Source organism: Quercus suber, unplaced genomic scaffold (assembly GCF_002906115.3).
Source record: "Quercus suber isolate HL8 unplaced genomic scaffold, Cork oak 2.0 scaffold_315, whole genome shotgun sequence".
In the NCBI taxonomy this organism is placed as follows: domain Eukaryota; kingdom Viridiplantae; phylum Streptophyta; class Magnoliopsida; order Fagales; family Fagaceae; genus Quercus; species Quercus suber.
This window is the reverse complement of record NW_027069770.1, coordinates 81,347-86,921: the sequence shown is the minus strand read 5'-3', so window position 1 is coordinate 86,921 and position 5,575 is coordinate 81,347. Positions and strand designations below refer to the sequence as shown.

General features: G+C 35.5%; 1 long non-coding RNA gene across 1 annotated transcript; it reads left to right on the top strand.

Moving 5' to 3' along the window:
* The first annotated feature begins 775 nt into the window (after positions 1–775).
* Positions 776–4,333, top strand: LOC136071465 (uncharacterized). Its single transcript, XR_010632753.1, has 4 exons — positions 776–954; positions 1,401–1,441; positions 1,533–1,633; positions 4,068–4,333. It is a non-coding gene; the product is annotated as an uncharacterized LOC136071465 (long non-coding RNA).
* Positions 4,334–5,575: the final 1,242 nt, after the last annotated feature.

Here is a 5,575-nt window from a genome sequence, read left to right as displayed (position 1 = left end):
TAGCTATAGCCGCATTTTTGAGGATGGAGCTATGGCTGCATTTAAAACACGCGGCTATAGGACTTGAGTATTTCATTTTTATTATTTTTTTAATCTTAACTATGGCCGCTTGTAAAAAACGTGGCTCTAGCTTGCCTAAAGCCACGTTTTTTAGACGTGGCTTTAAATTTAGTTTGAAGCCGCGTGTTTAAAACGTGGCTTTAGTTTGGGATTGGGCTGCATTTTTTAAACGTGGCTTCAGATTTTGCCTATAGCCGTAGGTTAAAAACACGACTTTAGGCTTTGTATAAATACTAAACTAAAAATTTTCAACCCTAGCCTCTCCAATAGCATAGCCTCCATCTCTCAAGCCCTCAACCTCCATATCCGATCTCAACCTTCACCCTTCTCATCAAGCTCTCATCCTTCTAATCAAGCTCTCACCTCCGATTCATCCATCATCCTCACCAATTCATCATCGTCCTCACCTCTACCACCGAAGGTCACGCTCTATCGCACCGAAGCTCACGCTCCATCGCACCAAAGCTCACGCACCATTGTCGACCCAATCCATCATCCTCCTCACCCATCTTCAAAGCCTAGCTCCGTTCATCCATCATCCTCACCGAAGCTCTCTGTTCAATCAGCCATCGCCGACCCACGCAGGCCATGCCCCATCGCCGATCTTTCTCCACTCCTCTGCGGGTACTTTCTCTCAGCTTTTTCCTTTTTCTCAATTTGCATTTGGGTCTTTGTGTGTGTTTGTTTATGTTGTTGTTGATTCTACTTAGAAGCTCACGCTCCATCGCACCAAAGCTCACGCACCATTGTCGACCCAATCCATCATCCTCCTCACCCATCTTCAAAGCCTAGCTCCGTTCATCCATCATCCTCACCGAAGCTCTCTGTTCAATCAGCCATCGCCGACCCACGCAGGCCATGCCCCATCGCCGATCTTTCTCCACTCCTCTGCGGGTACTTTCTCTCAGCTTTTTCCTTTTTCTCAATTTGCATTTGGGTCTTTGTGTGTGTTTGTTTATGTTGTTGTTGATTCTACTTTGGGATTATTGAAAAGATCCTAAATTTTTTGAAGTTTCGTTTGTGATTGGTGATTTTTGATGGTCTGGGTTGAGGAAAAAGCTTGGTGATTTGTGTTGGGGTCATGCAACCCTTTTGTTTTGTTACTGAGAAAATGTTCTTGTCATTTATTCATGAATCATGACCCTATTCTTCTCTCTCTGTCTTTATATATTTTTAATTATATAGAAGGACTATTTATTCAAAATAATATATAGTTAAATATTGTACTATAATGAGGGGTCGTATGAGACACTGGTACAAAGTTTGTATTTTGAGCTCTTTACAGACTTCAAGATTGGATTTTTATTAATGGGTTTTGGTTTTTTGCTCTGGTTTTTCAGGCTGAGAAGGCTTTTTTGAAGCAGCCTAAGGTGTTTCTAAGGTACTGTTAAGTGGGTTTTCTTTTGTTGCAGTTATTTGTTTATTTGATCTAATTTTTGATTATGTTAGGGATGTGTTTGTTCTTTTTTTAGCTCAAAGAAATCTGGGAAGGCGAAGAGGCCTGGAAAGGGTGGCAGTCACTATTGGAAGAACATTGGGTTGAATTTCAAGACACCCAGAGAGGCAATTGAAAGTTTGCTTGCTGACATATTTAGTTTTGCATTTTTTTTTTTTTTTTTGTTGGGCACTAATTTTAGTTGTGAATTAATCTATAACTGAAGTTATTATGATTTCTTTTCCTAGCGTTGCATTTTGCTATATAATGTCTGGTATCTGCCTATGTTTAAACCAAAAGGTCCACACTTGTTGGTATATCTAAGGTCCTTGATGTTTTTATTCAAAATAAAATTTAATTGGTTTTGGACTTGGCCTTGCGTGTAGAAAATTTCCAATGCTTGGAATTTGGTTTAATGCCATTGCTTTATGTTGAACGACTAGGATCCGACTCATTAAGAGGTTTTCTCAGATGGGTACTAATTCAAGGTTGGGAATTCTTCATGGTTTGCATCTCTAAGCTAAATAGTTGTTTAGCTACCACTTAGAGTCAGTGCACTATATATAAGTCTTCCTTGATGCTGTGGTGCCCCACAAAAATTTATGATCACATATATATATATATATATATAAGATAAAGACACTCAATATAACTTGATTGGAGCATGTGAAAATCCATACCCTTTAGAGGCTAGCTAGATGATAGACACATTGATTACTTTAGCTTATCTAAAAGACCTCAGTCCGTGGTTTTTCATGAATTTGCCTCACATAATAAGATGAGGCCAAATATGAATTGTGTGTGATGTTGGTGAGCAATGAGCATCTTTGTTATGCCATTTCTTAAAATTGAGACCAAATGATAACCATTTCCTAAAGTTTTTTTTATAAAACAAAAAAGCCCAAGAAATCATCAAAAAAGGGAGTTATTATTTAATTAAGTAATTAATTTAATTCTTATCCAATTTTCAGACATATATAGTACTCCAATCTAGAAATTTTTTGTCAAAATCCTTTACATGACAATGATAGGAAATGGCGGTTAAAGTTGTTACGATTATAATGGACAAGAGAGCATAATAGGTGCAGCCACTCTATGGACTTAGGCTATATATGTATGGGGCCTATAGGGCCTCGGCCACTCCAAACCAGCTGTGGCCAATATTAATATCCCATTTTGTAAAAAAAAAATTTTTTTTTTTTTTTTTTTTTTTGAATGTAATGGTCATGACTAAACTATATTCTTATTGTTAAGTAAGTTCTAGTTAACTCAATTAGTAAAGTCTTTGATGGTTAAGTGCAGGTATATCAGCACTTTTAAAAGATTTGTTTTTGTTGTTGTTTAGGAAAAACATGAATTGGGTATTCAATGGAATTTGTATTGCTTTTGAGTGGGCTTGTTTAAGAGTGATGAGTGAAGTTTATACTTGCTGAGTTGTCTAGGAAGAGACATGCATTGGGAATGATATGAAATTTATTTTGCTTTTGAGTGTATGATGTTTTTCATGGGTTTGTTTTTGAGTGAAGAGTGAAGTATATGTTTGCTAAATTGTTTAGGGAGATACATGAATTAGGTATTCTATGGAATTTCTATTGCTTTTGATGAGTTTGTTTCTGAGTGAAGTTATAGACTCTTCCTACTTGGTTAGAATTATAACAAAAGAAAAGATGAGTCTGTGGTGCTTTTGAGTTTCTATGGAATTTGCATTGCTTTTGAGTCTTGTGGTGCTTTTAATGAGTTTGTTTCCTAGTGAAGTTTGAGTGTTCTTAGGTGATTAGAATGATAAAAGAGAAAAGAAAATAGTTTGCTAAGTTGGTGAAGGACATGATACAAGTACAACCCCATAGTTTGCTGTTAATGAAATATGGCTTTAAGGTGATATATGATACAAGTACCACAAGCAACTTGATCTAAGGCCAAGGTGAATTCTATATTGATAAACAAAACATGGGTTTGGAAGGAAGCCTGCAAGATTTGACTAGCTTTAGTCACCATGCAAAGCCAAATTTCTTTGACAAACTGGTCTATCACTAGCTGCGATTCAAACTTTCTTTGGCAAACTTGTTGATAATCTAAAACAAACTAAGAACGAAGGATACACTACCTCCATTAATGCTGTTTTGGTTATTTAGTCTGGGCAAGCCGTAATTGTTCATGTGATATATATATATATATATATATGGAGTTTGTATTGCTTTTGATGAGTTTGTTTCCAAGTGAAGTTATAGACTCTTCCTAGTTGGTTAGAATTATTAAAAAAGAAAAGATGAGTATGCTTAGTTGTTTTGGAAGAAACATGAATTGGGTATTCTATGGAATTTGCATTGCTTTTGAGTTTGTAGTGCCTTTGATGAGTTTGTTTCCTAGTGTTCTTAAGATCGGATTTGGTAGTGCTGAAAAGTTGTCTAACTTCACTAATCTTGTTTTTAAGAGCGTCTCTAGTTGCTGTATATTTTTATCGTAGCATTCAATTTTGGAAAAGTCAAGGTTTTCTTTATATGAAGTAACTTATGTTCTTCTTAGTTCTCTACTTGGTTTGAAATAGCTGACTGCTGCCTTTATATTTTTGCAGCGTCATTATGGACATAAATTGTGTTCTACTTGTAAAACAAGGGTACAAGACCGATGCCCCACTTGTAGACAAGAGCTTGGAGATGGGAAGGCACCCCTAGAAGCATCCGGGATAGCCATAGGAAGTTAGAGACAGTTATGTGCGTAACGTTTGCAGTGGAGGTATAACCATAATCATGTGTTGATGCTTGCTGCATCTTTTTTGTGTCAAATGGACCCTAAACTTTCCTCTATTTTGTTTATGTATTGAACTACATATTCCTTAAAGATTGATAATTTTCCCGTATTCCTTAAAGATTGATTGAAATTGTGATAGGTTTAAGGAAATTCCAGCTTGATATTCCTTTGAAATTCTGGCTTGATATTTTGTTGCATGCAACAAGCCGAAATTTTGCAAGAATAACAAGTTGGAATTGTGTGGGTGACAGGTTTTTTATAGTGGCGTTTGTAAAATTTATAGCAGCGTTTGTAAATGCATTTGCCATCTGGCATAGAAAGAAAAAAAAAGTATAGCCGCGTTTTTAAAATGTGGCTATAGACAAATTCAAAAATATTCAAGGGGTTATAGTTGCATTTGAAATGCGGCTATAGGTGACAGATATAGCCACATTTAAAAAAATGCAGCTATAGCTTATGTCTTCGAAGCTGTCAACAAGTGACCTATAGCCACATTTTTAAACACAGCTATAGATGGCCCCTATAGCCACATTTAGAAAACACGGCCAAAGAATGTCCTATAGCCACATTTATAGAAACGTGGCCATTGGTCCGATCCTATAGCCACGTTTTAAATGCGGCCATTGGTCCGATCCTATAGCCACGTTTTAACTGCGGCTATAGCTATTGCCTATAGCCACATTTTAAATGCGGCCATTGGTCCTACCTATAGCCGCGTCTGAAAAAGTGCAGCCATAGACCCCATAGGCCTATAGTCATGGGGTTTAGACCATGTTTAAAAATGCGGCCTAAAAAAACGCGGCTATAAGCCAAATCGTCCTATAGCCACGTTTTTCTGACCTATTGCCACGTTTTTAAAACATGGCTATAGAACTTTTTTTTTTTCTTGTTTTGTAGTGTTATATATAATATCTCTAATTAAAAATATCAATAAAAAATTTTCTAATTATTTTTTTTATAATTCCTTATTTATTAATGAAGATGGTGGTTTGAACTCAAGCAGTTAACTCTTTTATAATACTTGCATAAATATGGTTATCCTAAAATAATTAATTCCAAACTTAAGATTGAAAAATCAATTATATTTGTACACCTAATAGAAATTTCATTTTTAAGTATTATTTTGATACTTAAATCATATGTTTTATTATTGATTTTATTCAAATGGTTACCCTAACTTATACAACTTGAGCAATGTCTCTAATTATATTGTGCTTTAGCCTTTAAGAACACATATATTAATATTACACATGAAAAAACACTCTGATTTCAGAAATTCTTTTAGAAAAAATGAAAAAAAAAGTTATATAGGAATTTGGAATGATTTCAATA